The sequence below is a fragment of the Acinonyx jubatus genome, chromosome C1, assembly GCF_027475565.1.
Source record: "Acinonyx jubatus isolate Ajub_Pintada_27869175 chromosome C1, VMU_Ajub_asm_v1.0, whole genome shotgun sequence".
In the NCBI taxonomy this organism is placed as follows: Eukaryota; Metazoa; Chordata; class Mammalia; order Carnivora; family Felidae; genus Acinonyx; species Acinonyx jubatus.
Window position 1 is genome coordinate 136,844,349 of NC_069381.1, and position 21,976 is coordinate 136,866,324.

At 33.8% G+C, this 21,976-nt stretch overlaps 1 protein-coding gene across 5 annotated transcripts in view; it reads left to right on the plus strand.

The window, feature by feature from the left end:
• MBD5 (methyl-CpG binding domain protein 5) overlaps nt 1-21,976 on the plus strand; it is a 428,915-nt gene that overhangs the window by 161,576 nt on the left and 245,363 nt on the right. For all 5 annotated transcript variants that reach the window (XM_053215019.1, XM_053215020.1, XM_053215018.1 and 2 more), the window contains exon 2: nt 1,587-1,680. The gene's annotated coding sequence lies outside the window, so the exon portion shown is untranslated. The remainder of the gene's footprint in view (nt 1-1,586; nt 1,681-21,976) is intronic.

The window sequence follows — 21,976 nt, forward strand, 5'->3', positions numbered from 1 at the left end:
CATATCTTGGCTATTGTTGATAATGCTGCTATAAACATCGGGGTAAATGTACCCCAATGAACCTGTATGTTTGGATAAATATCTAGTAGTGCATTTGCTGGATTGTAGGTAGTTCTATTTTTAACTTTTTGAGGAAACTCCATACTGTTTTCCAGACTGGCTGCTCCAGTTTGCATTCCCACCAACAGTGCAAGAAGGTTCCCCTTTCTCCATATCCTCACCAACATCTGTTTCTTGTGATGTTAATTTTAGCCATTCTGACTAGTGTGAGGTGGTATCTCATTGTGGTTTTGATTTGTATTTCCCTGGGGATGAGTGATGTTGCTCATCTGTTCATTTGTCTGTTAGCCATATGGATGTCTTCAAAAGTATTGATTCATGTCCTCTGCCCATTTCTTCCCTGGATTGTTTGTTTTGTGAGTGTTTAGTTTAATAAGTTCTTTATACATTTTGGATACTAACCCTTTATCAGATATGTCATTTGGAAATATCTTCCATTCTGTAGGCTGTCTTTTAGTTTTACTGATTGTTTCCTTCACTGTGCAGAAGCTTTTTATCTTCTTAAAAAAATGTTTATTTATTTATTTTTGAGAAAGAGAAAGAGAGAGAGAGGATGGGAGAGGGCCAGAGAGAGAGAATCCCAAGCAGGTTCTATGCTGGCAGCTCAGTGTGGGGCTTGATCTCACGAATTGTGAGATCATGACCTGAACCAAAATCAAGAGTCAGATGCTCAGCCCCTGAGCTACCAGGCTCCCTGAGAAGTGTTTTATCTTGATAAAGTCCCAATAGTTCATTTTTGCTTTTGTGTCCCTTCCCTCTGAAGACATTTCTGGTAAGAAGTTGCTATGGCTAACGTCAAAGAGGTTTCTGCCTATGTTCTCTAGGATTTGGTGGTTTCCTGTCTCAAATTCAGGTCTTTCATCCATTCTGAATTTATTTTTGTGTATCATGTAAGAAAGTGGTCCAGTTTCATTCCAAAATCATATTCTTTTAGGAAAGAACATTTTGTTTAGATAATCCTAATTCTCAATTAGTGGCAATTTCTCTTAAAAGATCTCTGAAAGCTTCCTTAGGTTGGTGTTTATAAAGTACTGATTGGGCAGTTTAAGTAATATTGACCTTTTTTATGAGGATGATATTTAACTAGTTGATCTCTTTGATTTTGGCATTTATAAGCAACTCAGATATAATCAAGAATATATTTTTGTGATCCATTTGAGCAAGGAAAATATTTCCTGGGGTAGGGTTATGTTCATGTAGAACCTCAGAATCAACGTATTTAAAATTATATTTCTTAAAAATGCTCATAGAAACTTGGTAGCCAGATAAAATTAGGACAATGGAAGGCACTAAGTTTTCTGGCATAAATCAAAATATATGTTCCGCAAAACTTTCTGATTCTTCTAAATGGAAAAATCTCATTATTACTGGTGTTTATTTATATAAAATATGTCCTATGAGATATGCCTCCCCTTGTCCAAACTTAATAAAATCATAGAGAATAATTTTTACATCCGCTTATATGTTTAAAATAAACAATATTTATAACCACAAATTCATGATATTTTCTTCTGTTTCTTTTTTAGATGCTTATTGAGGATGCCAGTTTCTGCATATGGGAAGTAGATATTGAAGGTTATATGGTTTACAGACAAGATCTTTAAAATATAGATACTCAAGGTAAGTAATAGATACAACCTCATAAATCATCTCATTTAAATGGTTAGGGTTTCAGACTGTACTTTGACTTGCTAAACTTGTTTTATCACTAGCCCTATCTAAGCGACTTCAAAACCATATTCATTCATATTCAGACACAAGGTGTTATGCCCTAACACTATCATGACAGGAAGTGTCATATGTCATTTATAATAGGAAGTGGATAAAATTGATATATTATTATGGAAGTGTGCAAACCAATTAAGAAGAATGGAGAAGAAATGAAGTAGCTTCCATTAAATCTGTGGGCTCAACTCAGTAGTGTTTAATTTGGAAGATTAAACAAAAACTACTATTCACTGCACTTTCTTCTCAATACCATATTCATTAATCAGTTCTTTAACTACATTAGGAACATGTTCTTTAACCACTCCAAAAAACTGTCATACTTTCAAATACTCAGAGTGTTACCTCTGAATACCAAATCTCTTTTCACTATTTCTTGAGTCCCCAAAGATTTTTCTTTACCTACCATATCCTTTCAGTTAGCATGTTCTGTCCATGCCTCCCATGACTGCTTACATGTTCACATTATTAAGTATATTTCTGAATATATTTTGGTACAGTTTTCAGTGAGATATGAGGCGCACAAAATGTTAAAAAAGAAAAAAGTATTTTAAATAATGTTTCATGCCTGGCAGTTACCATGTAACCTTAGAGACTATGTGACCAGTAAATAGGACATTTTTGTTCAGCTCTAGAATCCTCTCTAAGTGGAAATAAGAGACTGTAAAATCTAATTTTATTGTATATTCAGAAGAAATAAATATGGATTTTGAAAAGTCCTAATTTTTAAATATCAGCACAAAATTTTGCCTGTGAAAAAAATCTCCTTTGCCAAATGTGTGAACAAAATAAAACAGTTTATAGCCTCTGCTGTGGAAATTTTTTCCCTTTGTTCTGTTTTTCTTTATTCTTTTAGAGTGCAACTACTTTAGAGTCTATTTTTTCCCCTTAATTTGTGGGTAGCAGCTTATTGATTTTGCTAGTTTTTTGTGATGAATATTATTATCAGAAATGACTTATCTTGAAAATATAAATGACATTACTTACTTCTAATTCATTTCTATAGTTAACATATGGTGAGTTGGTTCCTTGGAACAGCTATTCAATTGTTTTCTGAATTATAATAATTAGACAATTATTTTTATAGTTCCTCCATCTCCACAGTCTTAAACCAGATCCTCTCAATTAAAGAAAAAAATAATGAGTCTTTTTTTTTTTAAAGGAACTTTTGCATAAGAATAGAGCTAAACATGCTCCTCAGTTCATTGCACGCTATCATCATTGGTCCATGCAAAGCCCTTATTTTATTTGTTTATACATATTCTTTTATTTTCATTTCTAGTCCCATGCTTCTGACCTTGACCCATAGGAAACCATTCTGACAGTCATTATAATAACTACTGCACCATTCTCTTTTGTTTATATGTATTTTCATAAAGCATTGCTTTTATATACATGTATTTTTAAATATTTTAAATAGAAATTTTAAAATAAATTAAAAAAAAAAAGAGAATATGTTATGAATCTTCATGGGCCCATCTCTCAGCTTCAGCAGTTATCTCATGGTTGGGCTTGGGTTAATTATATCTCTACCCTGCCCCCTGCCCCATTTTATGTGTATGAAATTTTATTATGCGTAGATGGTATTGTGCTATGTATTTCATTTTCTTCCTACTATTTTATTTTAATTAACCTTAAGTGTTTATCATTTACTTATATTGTCATGTTTACATCGCTTCTAACTGCTGCATAGTATTCCATCGTTTGTAGCTACCATGTTTTAACTACTTGTATTTCCCAGTGATTGCCATCCAGACTTTTGTCACAACAAACACTGCTATAATGAACATTATCACACTTGCTTTATTGTGGACTTTGCAAGGATTTCTTTGGGATATATATGCAGGAGCACAATTGCTGGGTAATAGGATACATGTTTATACTTAACTTGACCAAGTTCTGCCAGTTGCTCTACCAAATAAAATACTTTGGTCCACACTTTCACCAGCAGTAACCTTCTCAGTCAGTCCTGCCAACCTTGACATTATCTAGCTTGCTAATATTTTGTGCTAATATTATGTGCATAATTTTATAGCTTATTATTTTAATTTTAATTCCTCTTATCAATAATGAGTTTGAGTACTGCTTCATATTTTTATTGGCCTTTTGGCTTCCCTTTTCTGAAATTGTTTGTTCACACTCTTTATTTTTCATATGGTTCTTTTGACTAATGTTCTTTAAGAGTTTGTCATAGGTATTCTAGGTATTCATTTCCTATTAGTTTTAAATATTAAAAAATATCTGCATCCCATTTTTTTCAACTTTTTAATCTTGTGCTTGATATTCTTTGAGTAAACATCAATATTTTAAAACTTGATTAAAATATTTTCTGGATGTATATCATTTGTGTACAGAAATGCTACTGATTTTTTGAAAATTGATACAAGTTCTAACAACGTTGCTGAACTCTCTTATTCTTAATAGATTGTTCTGTTGTCTAGAAAAATGATCATATATCAGTTCCAAAAGTGATAGTTTTCTCTCTACCCTTCCCATCCTCATACTTTTACTTTTTTCTTCTTTCTAATACCTTTGATCAATTCCTCTGGAACTAAACAGTAGTAGTGACAGTGGGCATCCTTATCTTATGCCCAGTCTTAAAGAGGATGCATCTAGTTTCTCACTTCTCACTGACGTATAATGCTTACTGAAGGTTTTTAACATACAACCTTTACTAAATTATGAAAGTTCTTCTATTTCTAGCTTCGTATGCATAAATAGCTATTGAACCCTATAAAATGCTTTTTATGCATCTTCGAAACAATCACATGACATTTATCCTTTGGTATATTAACGTTGTGAATTATATGAATAGAATTTCTAATGTGAAACCATCCCTGTGTTTCTAGTGATCATGGTGTTTTATTTTTAATGTTATTTTATTTGGTTAGCAAATATTTTATTTAGGATTTTAGAATCTACATTCCTAAATGAAATGTGCTGTAATTGTTTTCTCTTTATTTTCCTTGTCTGACTTTGCAATTAAGATGACACCAGCCTAATAAAATAAGATGGACAGCTTTTACTCTTTTTCTATTTTCTGGAACAGCTTTACAAGATATGAATTTACTGTTTCTTTAATGTTTGTTAAAACTCATAATGTTTAACTCATGTTAAAACTCATGGAGTGCCTGGCTGGCTTCATTGGTAGAGCATGCAACTTTATGAGTTTGAGCCCCATGTTGAGTGTAGAGATTACTTAAAAATAAAATCTTTAAAAAAAAACCTATCTGGTTCTGAGGATTTTTGTGAGACTTCTATGAATGCTATTTATGTCTTTAAATACTTTTTGATCTATTCAAGTTTTTTCCTCCCTTCTTCAGTCTTCTCCCAAGGTACTGATGACACCTGATGGTCTCCCCACCTGCAGACATAGTCCAGACTCACTTTCGTAGGATATACCTAGACAGCCTCAGTCTCCACATCTAACTGAGCCATATGATAATGGTCACCCCCCTTTTGAACTGATTAGAGCTTCAGTTTTTAACCCTGACCAATGGGCTCTGATCTGCCCAGTCTTGCTTCACTTAAACTCCCATTGCCACATACCTAAATTAATACTACTGTCCATTAGTTTTCTACTCTACCACAAACAGAAAGTTTGGTTAGTGATACCCTGCATTGAGTTCCTTCTATCCCCTACTAAAGTTGTTGCCATACTCTGGTTACATGTGTCAAGGTTATATAAATGGTAAATATTCTACCAAAAAAATATGTGAGGTATATAAGTTCAGGGTAGGCATGTGTTGGGAAAAAAATCAGCAGTCATCTGGTCTAATGTCCTTTATAGTATGTACCAAATGGTAGTTAACTCTAGAAGATACTCACTTTATCCCCAGAATTTGAACTTCATAATAACCGTGTATTATTAAAAGAAAAATTAATGTTATTTCTACTTACAAAAGGAAGAAGTAGAGATTATAAGCAAGAATTTCATACACCCACTAACAACAAAACAAACTTTCAATAAAAATATAATAGTTATCATAATTTTTTGATACATTTAAGTGTTTCTACCATCTTATTTCAGTTTTTTTCCACACACTTTGTGTATCTTTTTAATTTTTTCTTACTTAAAAGTGTAGTATTTATATATCTTCCCTAAAAAAGATTCTTGTACATTCTGACATCCTGTTGTCTCTCTCACCTTCCCCAACTGCATCATGTTGCTACTATCTACTTTAAACAACAAAATATTGCAGTCAATTTTTCTCTTTTTTCTTTGCTGCTATTGTTAAAGACAACAAACTTTACCAAGGTACTCTATCAGCATTACTTTGTACATCATCTTTTTAATAAGTGTAGTGTTCTTTTTTCTCTTTTTCCCTTTAAAAATTTTTAAATTTTAATTCCAGTACAGTTAACATACAGTGTTACATTGTTTTCATGTGTACAATATAGTAATTCAGCAATTCTGTACATTACTCAGTGCTCATCACAATAAGTGTACTCTTAAATACAATAATAATAATAAGTGTACCCTTCACCTGTTTCACCCATCCACCCCACCTACCTCCCCATCTGGTAGCCATCAGTTTGTTCTCTATACTTAAGAATCTGTTTTTTGGTTTCTTTCTTTTTTTATTTGTTTCTTGAAATTGCACATATGAGTGAAATCATATGGTATTTGTCTTTGACTGACTTACTGCAGTTAGCATTATACTCTTTAGATCCATCTATGTTGTTGCAAATGCCCAGACTTCATTCTTTTTTATGATTGAATAATATTCTATTGTGTGTATTCACCATATTTTCTTTATCCATTAACCTATCGATAGACACTTGGGCTGCTTCCATATCTTAGCTATTGTAAATAATGCTGCATTAAGCATAGGAGTGCATATGTCTTTTCAAATTAGTGTTTTCATATTCTTAGGCTAAATACCCAGTAGTGGAATTACTGGATGATATGCTATATAATTCTATTTTTAATTTTTTAAGGGATCTTCATACTGTTTTCCACAGAGGCTGCACCCCAGTTTGCATTTCCACCAACAGTGCAAAAGTATTCCTTTTTTTCCATATCCTCACCAACACTTGTTGTTTCTTGTTTTTTTTTAATTTTAGCCATCACGACAAGTGTGGGGTGATATCTCATTATAGTTTTGGTTTGCATTTCCCTGATGTTTAGAGATATTGAATATCTTTTCCTGTGTCTGTTGGCCATCTATATGTCTTCTTGGGAGATATGTCTGATCATGTTATGCCCATTTTTCAATTGGATTATTTGTTTTTTGGGTGTTGAGTTGTATCAGTTCCTTATATATTTTAGATACTAATTCTTTATTGGATATGTCATATGCAAATATCTTCTTCCATTCGGTAGGCTACCTTTTTCTTTTGTTGATTGTTTCCTTCACTGTGCAGAAGCTTTTTATTTTGATATATTGCAATACCGTATTTTTGCTTTTGTTACCCTTGCCATAGGAGACATATCTAGAAAAATGTTGCTATGGCCAATGTCAGAGAAATTACTGCCTGTCCTCTCTTGTAGGACTTTTGTAGTTTCAGGTATCACATTTAGGTGTTTAATCCATTTTGAGTTTATTTTTGTGTATAGTGTACGAAATTGGTCCAGTCTTATTCTTTTGCACATAGCTGTCCAGTTTCCCAACACTATTTGTTGAAGAACCTCTTTTTCCCATTTCATATTCTTGCCTCCTTTGACTAAGATTAATTGACCATATAATTGTTTTTATTTCTGGGCTCTCTATTCTGTTCCATTGATCTATGTGTCTGTTTTGGTGCCAGGACACTGTGTTGATTACTACAGCTTTGTAGTATATCTTGAAATCTAGGATTGTGATTCCTCCAGTTTTGTTCTTTTTCTTAAAAAAATTTTTTTTAATGTTTATTTATTTTTGAGAGAGAGAGAGAGAGAGAGACAGAGCATCAGCTGGGGAGAAGCAGAGAGAGAAGGAGACACAGAATCTGAAGCAGGCTCCAGGCTCTGAGCTGTCACCACAGAGCCTGACGCGGGGCTCAAACCCACAAACCATGAGATCATGACCTGAGCCGAAGTTGGACACTTAACCGACTGAGCCACCCAGGCGCCCCCAGTTTTGTTCTTTTTCAAAGTTGCTTTGGCTATTTGGGGTCTTTTGTGCTTCCATACAAATTTAGGATTGTTTGTTTTAGTTCTGTGAGAAATGCTGTTGGTATTTTGATAGGGGTTGCATTAAATCTGTAGGTTGCTCTCGGTAGTATACATATTTAACAGTTTTGTCCTTCTGATCCATTAGCATTGAATATCTTTCCATTTGCTTGTGTCATCTTCAGTTTCTTTCATCAATATTTTATAGTTCTCAGAGAACAGATTTTTCACCTACTTGGTTAAGTATTCTTGGGTTTTTATTTTTTGATGTAATTATATATGAGATTGTTTTCTTAATTTCTCTTTCTACTGCTTCATTATTAGTGTATAGAAATGCAATGGATTTCTGTATGTTGATTTTGTATCCTGTGACCTTACTGAATTCACTTATCAGTTCTAGTAGTTTTTCTATATATAATGTCATGTCATTTGCAAATAGTGAAAGTTCTACTTCTTCCTTACCAATTTGGATGCCTTTTATTTTTTTGTTTTCTGATTCCTGTGGCTAAAACTTCCAGTACTATATTGAATAAAAGTGATAAGAGTGGACATCCTTGTCTTGTTCCTGAGCTTAGGGGAAAAGCTCTCCATTTTTTGCCATTGAGTATGATGTTAGCTGTGGGTTTTTCATGCATGGCCTTTATTATGTTGAGCTATGTTCCCTCTAAACGTGCTTTGTGGAGAGTTTTTGTCATGAATGGTTGTACTTTGTCCAATTCTTTTTCTGCATCTATTGAAATCATTGTATGATTTTTAATCCTTTCTCTTATAGATTACTTTGTACATCTTTTAAAGACATTCTTCATTTCTCTTTCTTTTTTTTATTTTTATTTTTATTTTTGAGAAAGAGAGAGAATGTGTGTGAGAAAGGTGGACAAAGGATCAGAAGCAGGCTCTGTGATGACAGCAGAGAGCTGATGCAGGGCTGGAACTCAGGAACACTGAGACTATGACCCAAGCTGAAGTTGGACGCCTAACTGACTAAGCCATCCAGGCACCCTGCTTCTCTTTCTATTTGAGTATTTAATCAACAACTGTTTTATGAGGCCTTATATACTTGAAAACATATTATCATAACCTCATATTTTAATGACTATATAGCTATATATCCAACTCTAGATTTTATGTTTCCTTCAATACTTTGAAAATCCATGGTTTCTTGTCTTGTTACCTTCATCATTTCTAATTTTTTTCTCCACATCTCTGTTATTCAGATAGTAGTGACAAGCCCTTTGTCTTTCTTTTATATTTCTATTTCCTTGTTTTTCCTTAGCATTGAAGATTTCCTGAAACTTGTCTTCAAATTCATTAATTCATTTGTTATTTTAATTCTACTTTTTATGAAATCTATGTTTCAGATTTTATAGTTTTCGTACCTCATAGTTCTGCTTGCTTCTTTGTTTTCTTATTCTTGTTACCTATTGTTAATATGTTCCTTTATGTCTTTTGGGATGTTTATTAGGCTATTTTTAAATCTTGGGCCATTAGATCTAACATTGTAGCTTTTCTTAGAATCTTTATGCCAATTTTATTTTCTTTGGAAATAGTTGTGCTCCTTGCAATGTCTTGATATTTGGTTTTGTAGGACCATTTCCCTCTGGATTGACTATTGTATCTGGCATTACATATAGGGAGAGGCCAGCACTCAGTCCATGTCATTCTCAGTGAGCTCAGAGGATGGGAGGTAGGTAGGAAAGCCCCAAGCCACCGATAAAATCACAATTAATAATTTATCAAATCAACAAAGTGATACCTGAAGTCTGTACTTCAACATTTCCCCTCATTCCCCCATCCCACCAGAAAGAAGCAGCAACCAAAACTGATGATTGTTTTTCACCAACTCTCTGATTTGGTACAAAAGAATAGGGACATGACTGCCCAATGTCCCCTCATGTTTTCTCAGCTGTTTATAAGTACTCTGTTTACTCCTGAAGGCATTTCTATAGTAGTCTGAGCCCCTGCAGATATGTGAACAGTCAGTTTTTTCTCAAGGCAATGAGAGGAAAGAATCCAAAACAGAACTTCATTAGTTTACTTCCTACTTTGTCTTCCCACAGCCTATAAGCCTCCTCTTGTCTAGAACATCAGGTTCCATGGCCCAAGCACATTTTCAAGTTCAAAACGGTACTCTATACCACCTTGCCTTTTTGAGGAGTTTTCAAGTTTTCTTATTCTTGACTTTTCCTGTCTATAATTTCTACTGGAGCAGATGCTTAGAGAGAGATCCAATAGTTGTTCTAGTCAACATCTTGGTATTATCATCCTGGAATAAACTCTAACAGAAGAAGAAACTCTAACAAAAGCTTTACCTATGTGTGTACTTTTTGACCCAGGGATCACATTTCTAGAAATTTCTTGTAAGTATATTATCAAGGTGTTTGATGTTTGAAAACAATTAAAATGCCCAACAATAGGAGTTAATTAAATAAACCTATATTGATAGAATAAACTTTTCTGAGATAACTAATTTTTTGCTATTCATTTTTGTTTTTAAAAAACTGAATGTCAGGGTACCTGTGTAGCTCAGTCAGTTAAGTGACTAACTCTTGATCTCAGCTCAGGTCTTAGATCCTCAGAATCGTGAGTTCAAGCCCCACGTTGGACTCCACTCTGGGTGTGGAGCCTACTGAAAGAAAGAAAGAAAGAAAGAAAGAAAGAAAGAAAGAAAGAGAGAGAGAAAGAAAGAAAGAAAGAAGAAAAAAGAAAGAAAAGAAAGAGAAAGAAAGAAAGAAAGAAAGAAAGAAAGAAAGAAAGAAAGAAAGAAAGGAAAGAAAGAAATGTGAGAAGTGCTTAGGTGGCTCAGTTGGTTGAGTGTCCAACTCTGGATTTCAGCTCAGGTCATGATCTCATGGTTCGTGAGTTCGAGCCCCACATCAGGTTCTGCACTCACATCTCAGAGCCTGCTTGGGATTCTCTCTCTCTCTCTCTCTCTCTCTCTCTGCTCTCCCTCACTTCTCTCAAAATAAATAAATAAGCATTAAAAAAAGTGAATGTCTACATAATGTGCAGTAAAATGGGACAGAGATTATCTTCTAGTATAAAATGATGGGTGGATTTATTTGCTGTCCTTTTTTATGCTTTTCTAAATTTCCATGATAAGCATATATTGCTTTTATACTCTAAATTAGGAATACACACACACACACACACACACACACACACACACATATTTTAATAAAGCAGAACCAATCAACTGGAATGTGGGGGGCTGGGTGTGACAAGCATTTAGTTTGCATTTTTCTTCTCTGTTCACTTGATTTTTTTTTTCCTAAAAATTTGAAATCAAGGAAGAAAAGGAAAATTACTGATTGATATAATTTTCACCGCCTTCTTAAAATATGGAAAATAATTCATCTGAATAATCTAACATTTGTCTTTGGAGATGTAAAGAATAAAGGACATCACAGTGGCTCATACTATTTATTTAGAAGGCTTTTTTGACCTTTGTGGGCTTACATAGGTAGCCCTTACATGTGGATATTTAGCCCTTTTATGTGGATATATTTATAACTCTATTAAAATGCTTTTTCAGGTGCACCTGGATGGCCCTTTCAGTTGAGCCTCTGACTCTTGATTTCAGCTCAGGTCATGATCCCAGGGTCATGGGATCAAGACTCACATGTTGGGGAGCCTGCTTAACATGCTCTCTCTCTCTCTCTGTCTCTGCCCCTCCTCCCTACTTGTGCACATTCTTTTTCTCTCTAAAATTATATATATATATGTATACATATATATACATATGTATACATATATACATATGTATATATATATTCGAACTAATTATTTTACTTCCTATGCCCAACTATAGCATTCTTATGAGGAAGGTATTATGCCTGCTTAATCATGTATCCTCATACATATGGTACATATGTCCTCTGACCTCACTGACAACGGCATAGACTTAGCGCTGGCCTCTCTCCTTATGTAATGCCAGATACAGTAACCAATCTAGGGGAGAACAGACTAAGAATTACCAGGGATGATATAATTGGCAAAGTCTTTAAAACAGCTAATTGTTTACTTATTCAGGGATTTAAAGAAAAACATTAAAATAATGATACATGAAATGAAATATCCACTGGATGGGTTAAGCAGTGCATTAGACACTGCAGATAAAAATATAAGTGGACTTCAAGAAATTTTCCAAACTGAGGCAGAGAGTAAGACAACTGTAAAAAAAAAAAAAAAAATGGATGACACCTTAGTGTCCTGGTACCCTGTAGTCTAGAAACTGTGTAATTGGAGTTCCAGAAAGAAGAAATATTTCAAGAAATTATGACCAAAATTTTTCCATGTTTGATGAAAAATACAAACTCACAAAACCAAGAAGTTCAATTAATTTCAAACAGGAAAGAAAACTACACCAAGACATAACTTCTGAAAGCCAACAATAAAAATAAAAATCATAAAGGCCCAGAAAAAAGGCACATTATATATACAACACAAAAGATAAAAAAAATTACTGACTTCTCTACAGAAATACTGAAAATCAGAAAACATTGGAATGAGATCAGCACTGAAAGAGGAAAGCCATGAACTTAAAATTATATATCCAGTAAAAACATCTAAAATAATGACCTTTGCAGATAAAACAGCAAAGTAACTGAGGAAATTCATTACCAGTAGACGTTTGTTACAAGAAATGTTAAATGAATTCTTAAAGTAGAAGAAAAACAGTACTAGATGGAGCACAATTCACACAAAGAAATGAAGAGCCCCAGAAATGGTAAATATATAGGTAAATAAGAGACTGCTTTTTTCTCATTTAAATTTTTAAAAGATAATTGAGTGTAAAAAATAGAAATATCATGTGATCCAATAATTCTACTGGATATTTACCTAAAGAAAGTGAAAACACTAACTTGAAAAAGATATGTACCCCTGTATTTATCACAGCATTATTTACAATAGCCAAGGTATGGAAACAACCTAAGTGTGCATCCACAGATGAATGGATAAAGAAGATGAGGTAGGTGTGTGTGTGTGTGTGTGTGTGTGTGTGTGTGTGTGTAGTATTCCATAATACATATGGAATATTAGCCATAAAAAAGAATGAGATCTTGCCATTTATCACAACATGGATGGGCCTAGAGAATATAATGCTACGTGAAATGAGTCAGACAAAGAAAGCCAAATACAATATGATTTCAGTCATATGTGGAGTTTAATCAAATGAACAAAGAAAAACAAAAAACAAATAGGTTGACATAGAGGACATGGGTAGGGGTATGGAGAAAATAGATAAAGGGAATTAAGAGTATATTTGTCACGATGAACACTGATTAATCTATAGAATTGTTGAATCATTATATTGTAAACCTAAAATTAATATAACACCGTATGTTAATTATACTGAACTAAAATCTATTTTTAATAAAAAAGAGAACTATTTAAATCAAAAAGTAATAAAAAGTAAGAACCAAATTGTGAGGTTTATGATGTATGTAGTAATAAAATGCATGACCACAGTGCAAAGAATGGGAGGGAGAACTGGAGGTAAAATGTCATAAGATTTTTACATTATTCAGGAAGTGGTATGGTATTATTTAAATCTATGCTGCAATAAGTTAAAGATGCATATGTAAACCCTAGAATAACCACTAAAGATATAAAGGCAGCTAATAAGACAATAGAGAAGATAAAGTGGAATACTAAAAAATTGGATGTGTTCAAAAGAAAGCAGGAACAGAGGATGAAAGAAGAGATGGGCCAAATAGAAAACAATAGCCAGATGGTAGATTTATATCCAATTATATGACAATCATATTAAATGTAAATTGTCTAAACACTCCAGTGAATTGGAATATTTTGTTAGATTAATAATCTAGTAAAAATTCTATACCACAAGAGTTGGCAAACTTTATCAAAGAGTAGATAATCAGCATTTTAGGTTTGAGGGCCATACAGTTTCTGTTACACCTACCCAATTCTGCTGTTGTAGCTCAAAAACAGCCAAAAGCAAAATGTAAGCAAGTGTTTCTGTCAGTATTTCAATAAAACTTTATTTACAAAAAAAGAAAAATAGCTGTCCTATGGGCCATAGCTTGCCAATCCCTAGTATATTGGATAGAGGAAGTGTTTTTTAATATAAAGACACAGATAGGTTAAAAGTAAATTAACCATGCTAACACAAATCATCAGAAAGCTGAAGTGGCTAAATTAATTTTAAAGTAGACTTCTAAATGAGAAGAAAGACATCTTTACCAGTGATAAAAAACTTGATAAAAGTTCATCAAGGGGCGCCTGGGTGGCTCAGTCGGTTGGGCATCTGACTTCGGCTCAGGTCATGATCTCACGGTTCATGGGTTCGAGCCCCGCATCGGGCTCTGTGCTGACAGCTCAGAGCCTGGAGCCTGCTTCAGATTCTGTGTCTCCCTCTCTCTCTGACCCTCCCCCGTTCATGCTCTGTCTCCTGTCTCAAAAAATAAATAAATATTAAAAAAAAAAAAGTTCATCAAGAGGACATAACGTCATGTGTATGCATCTAACAATAGATCTTAAAAATATATGAAGCAGACACATAGATCAATGGAATAGAATAGAGAACCCAGAAATGGACTAAAACATGTATGGCCAACTAATCTTCGACAAAGCAGGAAACAATATCCAATGGAAAAAAAGACAGTCTTTTCAGCAAATAGTGCTGGGAAAACTGGACTGCGACATGCAGAATGAAATTGAACCACTTTCTTACACTATACACAAAAAGAAATTCAAAATGGATGAAAGATCTAAACGGGAGACAAAACCCATCAAAATCCTAGGGGAGAAAACAAGCAGCATCCTCTTTGACCTCGGCCAGAGCAACCTCTTACTAGACATGTCTCCAGAGGCAAAGGGAACAAACAAAAATGAAATATTGGGACTTCATCAAGATAAAAAGCACAGCAAAGGAAACAATCAACAAAACTAAAAGACAACCAATGGAATGGGAAAAGATATTTGCAAATAGCATACTGGATAAAGCGTTACTATCTAAAATCTCTAAAGAACTTATCAAACTAAACACCCAAAAAACAATCCAGTGAAGAAATGGGCAGAAGACATGAATAGACACTTTTGAAGACATACATATGGCTAACAGACACATGAAAAGATGCTCAACATCATTCATCATAAGAGAAATACAAATCAAAACCAGTCAGAATGGCTAAAATCAACAACTCAGGAAACAACAGATGTTGGCGAGGATGTGGATAAAGGGGAACCTTCTTGCACTGTTAGTGGGAATGCAAACTGGAGCAGCCAGTCTGCAAAACAGTATGGAGGTTCCTCAAAAAGTTAAAAATAGAACTACCCTACATTGCAGCAATTTCACTACTAGGTATTTATCCAAAGGGTACAGAAAGGCTGATTCAAAGGTGCACATACACCCCAATGTTTATAGCAGCACTATCAATAATAACCAACTTATGGAAAGAGCTCAAATGCCTATCGGCTGATGAATGGATAAAGAAGATGTGGGGTGTGTGTGTATGTGTGTGTGCAATGGAATATTACTTGGCCATCAAAAAGAATGAAATCTTGCCATTTGCAACGATATGGATGGAGCTAAAGAGTATTATGCTAAGCTATATAAGTCAGTCAGAAAAAGACAAATACCATATGATTTCATTCATATGTGGAATTTAAGAAACAAGACAGATGAAGATGGTGGGGGGAGGAAAGAGGCAAACTAGAAAACAGACTCTGAGCATTAGAGAACAAACTGAGGGTTACTGGAGGGGAGGTGGGTGGCGGGATGGGTTAAATGGATGATGGGAATTAAGGAGGGCACTTGTGATGAGCACCAGGTGTTGTATGTAAGCAATGAATAACTAAATTCTACACCTAAAAATAATATTATAGTGTATAACAACTAAATGTATTTTAAATAAAAACTTGAAAAAAAAGATAAAGAAAGTAAATTAAACCCAAAGTAACTATAAACAAAGAAATAATATAAAGGCAGAAATCAATAAATTAGGGAATACCAAACAATAGAGAAAATCAGTGAAAGCACAAGAGCTGTTTGGAAATATCAATAAAATTGATAAACTTCTTGCAGACTGATCAAAAAATAAGAGAGAGAAAGGAAAAGTCATTAAAAGAATCAGTGGGAAATATTCATGATAGCCCTCAACTTGAGTCATATTGCAGTCTAGTCTGGCTGCTATCCCTGGTGGCATAGGTATCATTCTGGGATATCCCTTACTCATTTGTGAGATTCTCTTTTTCTCTCTCCTATGTGAAACTCCTTTTTCTTAAACCTTCGGTTTTTATTCTCTCATTTTTGTAGAGTGAGTTTTCCAGTGGTTTCTTGAAAAAGAATGTTTAGGAGGTAATTTTATTTTATTTTAACTTTTTAAAGGTAATTTTAATTCTAAGGGTTTTTTTTTTTTACTCTTGTATTGCTTTTTTTTTTTAATTATAGTTGACGTATATCATTAGTTTCAGGTATACAACATAGTGATGTAACAATTAGGTACATTACAAAGTGCTTACCATGATAAGTGTACTTATTCTCTGTCACCATATAAAATTATTACAATATTATTGACTAAATTCCCTATGCTGTACTTTTCATTCCCAACATTCTAAGTTTTAAATTTCCATAGATATTAGATCTTTCCACTTTGGTTTCATTTGTATTGCCTTAACCTGTCATGTTTTGTAAAGGTAATTAGAAGTAGCTGTTGAAAAATGTTTTTGTGCCACCATTAAAAAATAGTTTCTATTTACTGGCTGTAACTACATAAAAGAAATATTCTGAAAAATTGTCTTTTGTAAGAAAGAAAATTCTATAAGACATTGCTATTAAAAGAATAAATTCTGTTCATCATACTTTGTTACTCACAATTGTTTTTGCCAAAATAGATATATCCATTTGTATAGATTTCCTGTAAGTCAAATTAAGATATTTTTCATCACTAACATCAGTAAGACTTCGTATCTCGGAAACTTGGTGTCTCTTGTAAAATGCAAGAATGTAGACAACCTGGTAACCCAAGTGGTCAGTGGGAAAATCTAGCTGGAGACAGTCCTAATTCCTATTGTTGTTTCATATAAATTTGAATGGATATTGCCTAATTCATCCACAATGACTGGGACTATTTTACTGTCAAACAGGGGATTTTTTCCCAGACCAAATGGTGTGTGTATAATATATTTGTATGAATACATATTATATGTATAAATACATAATATATATGTATGTATATGTGTATAATATATATGTATGAATACATATAATATATATCTGAATTATATGTATGAATATGTATATGAATATATGTAACATGTATGCAGCATATACATTACATAACTATTTTGATGTACCTCCATCAACATTTACCAAATATGGGAAATTAATAGTTATTACATGAAAAATATATGGCAAATTATATTTGCCAAAACTGACAACAGAAATATTTCTGACTCCACATGTTCTTCCAGAACATATCCATTCTCTCATGAAGAGGTAAAGTTTGTTCCCCTTTTCTTTGAAATTCGGCTGCCTTGATGAGTAGAATGCAGTGGAAATGACATTAGGTAGCTTCAGAAGCTTAATCATAGTAGATAGTACAGCTCTGCCTGACTTTATATCTCTCTTGGGGTGCTCACCCTGGGAACTCGGGCCCTGATATTGTGAGGAAGCCCATGCCACAAGAGAGGTCCTACCAGGCAGAACCCCAGCCCTTATGTTGTGAGGAATCTCAAGCCACATAAGAGGTCCTACCAGGCATGTGATTAAGATGATTCCATGCCAGGCCTTCAAGCTGCCCCATCTGGCACTGAGTTAAGCAGAAACAAGCTAATATTGATGAACTCTGCCTGAACTTGTAAACAATATAGGTTGTTTATTCTGCAGCAATAGTAACTGGTACACAAAGAGTTCTGTTTTCAAGTAAGTTTGGAAAATAGTTAATTTGAGCATCAAAAGAAGTCTCTTTTCTATAAGAAAGACTTCAATGTGCTATATGTGTGATATTCTCCAAAAAGATCATAGAGTACTTTATATAAAGTATCTGATATGTTATCATTGGAGAATGCATCTCCATGGTCATCATTTCAGTGGTTATGTATTCTATTAATAAACCATCATGTCCTTCATTTATCTGTGCTTACACATTTAGAATATTTACAACATTTTGCTGTTACATGTTTTAGGAAAAGCTTGTTTTTGTTTTTATTTACATAGACTCTATTCTTCATAGTAGAATTACTGTGCTATAGCATCGGAAACTTTTTTTAAAAATGTTTGTTTGTTTGTTTATTTATTTATTTATTTATTTATTTTGAGAGAAAGAGAGAGCAGAGGAGAGGCAGAAGAGAGAGAGAATCCCAAGCAGGCTACAGGCTGTCAGCACAGAGCCCAACACGGGGCTTGATTTCATGAACTGTGAGATCATGACCTGAGCTGAAAGAAATCAAGAGTCAGACACTTAACCGACTGAGCCACCTGAGCTCAGTCTAATGACTAGCTATACTAACGTCTAAAAAATGAAAATATTTTACATTACAATAATTAATACAAATTGTATCATTTTCTCCAAATCCTTGATAGTTTTTAACATTTAACTGCAGAGTTGTTTTAGTTTGAATTTGTTTAACTAGATTAGCATTTAACTGAATAATTATACTGTAGCCTATCCAAATCAATGCATAAAACTAGCCATTACAAAGGCTAATAATGTGGCAGATTTTTATAGTGATTTTAATATTAATACATTTCAGCATTTCAATCTGAATTCATACCTATAATTTTGACATTTAAAAGAAAAACAATAAATAATAAATGTGGTAATGTGTGAAAGGAGAAAACATGTTATCAATATAGATTCTATGATTTCTTATTGACACAGTTGTCTAGAACATACTTCCCATGAATGTCTACTCTACAAAGATATCGTGTATACTGTACTATCATTTAAAGTATAACTAAGCAAAGTGATCTGACTCTTAAATACATCATGCGATCCAAATGAATGTTAAATCCTCCAAAATAATCATCTTGAGAAACTGTATATTTATCTCATAATGCTAACCTTCCTTAATATTTTGAAACTCCTCTTTTAGAATTGTCTTCTAAGCTTGAAATGCAGTCTTGATTACATTGATAGTCCTCCCCCCTTCTTCAACATTGCTGAGCCTTGACAAGGCTTATTTGACCATTCTATTTCTGTTTTTTTAGACCTACTTTTTTAGCAACTTTAGAATATGCAGTATAGTATTATTAACTGTAGACACTATGCTGTACATGACATTGCCATGACTGAGTTATTTTATAATTAGAAATTTGTACCTTTTGACCCTTTCACCCATTTGGCCACTCCTGCCCCCACCTCTAGCAAACATCAATCTGTTCTCTATCTGTAAGCTCGTGTTTTGGGGGGTTTATTTTTTGAGGGGTGGTCCACATATATGTGAAATCATATGATATTTAGTTTTTGTCTTTCTGTGTCCAACTTATTCCCTTAGCATAATGCCTTCAGTGTCCATCCATGTTATGTCAAATGGCAGCATTTTATTTTGTTGTTTATTTTTTAATGTTTATTTATTTTTGAGAGAGAGAGACACACAGAGTACGAGCAGGGGAGGGGTAGAGAGAGAGGGAGACACAGAATCTGAGGCAGGCTCCAGGCTCTGAGCTGTCAGCACAGAGCCCAATGCTCTCACGAACCACAAGATCATGACCCTAGCCTAAGTGGACGCTTAACCAACTGAGCCACCCAGGTGCCCGAGCATCATTTTATTTTTTATGGCTCAGTAATACTCCGTTACATATATGCATATATATATATATATATATACACACACACACACACACATATACATATATACATATTCATATATATATCACATTTCATTTTTAGGGCTCAATAATATTCTATTATATATGCGTATTCTTATTTTAAACATGTTCTTTTTTATTGAAGTATAATTAACCTACAATGTTATATGAGTTTCAGGTGTACAACATATTGAGTCAACAATTCTATACCACTCAGTGCTCATCATGATAAGTGCAGTCACTATCTGTCACCAAACAACATTAGTACGCTATTTTGCCTATATTCCCTATGCTGTAGTTTTCATCTCCGTGGAAGGTTGTATCTCTTAATCCCTTTTGTCTACTTTACCCATCCCCCACCTGCCCACCTCCCCTCTAGCAACCATTAGTTTATTCTCTGTATTTAAGAATCTGCTTTTTGTTTTGTTTTGTTTATTTTGTTTTTTAGATTCCACATATAAGTGAACTCATTTGTACACCACATTTTCTTTATTCATTCATCTATTGATGGACACTTAGTTGTTTCCATGTCTTGGCTCTTGTAATGCTGCAGTGAACATGGGGGTGAAGATATATTTTCAGAGTAGTGTTTTTATTTTCTTTGGTTGAATACCCAGAAGTGGAATTGCTGGATAATATAATAGTTTTATTTTTAATTTTTTTGAGGACCGTCCATATTGTTTTCATAGTGGCTGCACCGGTTTACATTCCTACCAACAGTGCATAAAGGTTTCCTTTTCTCCATATCTTTACCAACACTTGTTACTTCTTTTTTTTTTTTTTTTTTGAGAATAGCCATTCTAACATGTGTGAAGTGATATCTCATTGTAGTTTTGATTTGCATTTACCTGATGGTGAGTGATGTTGAGCATCTTTTCATGTATCTTTTGGCCCCCTGTATGTCTTCTTTGGAAAAATATCTATTCAGATCCTCTGCCCCTTCTTTAATCAGATTGTTTGTTTTGCTATTGAGTTTATAAGTTCTTTATATTCTTATAAATATATAAGTTCTTATATATTTAGGATATTAACTCTTGGTAGATACATGATTTGCAAATATTTTATACTATTCAGTAGTGTGCTTTCATTTTGTTGGTGATTTTGAAGGGGAGAAGCTTTTTTTGTAAATTTTTTTAATGTTTACTTATTTTTAAGAGAGAGAGAGCCAGTGGGGGAGGGGCAGAGAGAGGGAGAGACGGAGAATCCCAAGCAGGCTCTACACTGCCAGTGCAGAGCCCCACGTGGGGCTCAAACCCACAAACCCATGAGATCATGACCCGAGCTGAAGTCAGGAGTTGGGCATTTCACCCACCGAGCCACCCAGGGACTCCAGCAGAAGCTTCTTAGTTTGATGTAATCCCACTTGTTTATTTTTCCCCCTTGTCAAATACAAAAAAGCATCACTGAGACCAATGTCAAGGAGCTTCCCACCTATGTTTTCTTTTAAGACTTTTATGGTTTCAGGTCTTATACTAAAGTCTAATACATTTTAAGTTAATCTTTGTGGATGGTGTAAGATAATGGTCCACCCTCATTCTTTTGCATGTGACTGTCTGGTTTTCCCAACACCATTTATTGAAGAGATTGTCCTTTCCTCATCATATATTCTTGGCTCCTTTGTCATAAATTAATTGACCACATACACATGGGTTTATTTCTGGGCTCTCTATTCTGTTCCATTAATCTATGTGTATGTATTTATGTCAATACCATAATGTTTTGGTTATTGCAGCTTTGTAATGTAGTTTGAAATTTGGGAACATGGTACCTCTAGCTTTGTTCTTTCTCAAGATTTCTTTAGCTGTTGGGGGTCTTTTTTGGTTCCATATTAATTTTAGGATTAGTTTTTCTATTTGTGGAAAATGCCATTGGCATTTTGATAGGGATTGCATTAAATCTTTAAATAGCTTCCAGTAATATGACCATTTTAACAATATTAATTCTTCCAGTCCATTAGCACAAAATATCTTTCCATTTATTTGTATCTTCTTCAGTTTCTTTCATTAATGTCTAATAGTTTTCAGTGTACAGATCGTTCACCTCCATGATTAAATTTATTCCTACATATTTTATTCCTTTTGATGAAATTATAAAATGGGATTGTTTTCTTAATTTCTCTTCCTGATAGTTTTTTTTTTTGTGTGTGTATAGAAATGCCATAGACATTTGTATATTGATTTTGTATCCTGCAACTTTACTTAATTCGTTTATTAGGCCTAACATTTTTTGGTATATTCTTCAGGGGTTTTTATATATATTATCATGTCATCTGAAAATAATGACAGTTTTACTTTTTTCCTTTCCAATTTGGATGCCTTTTATTT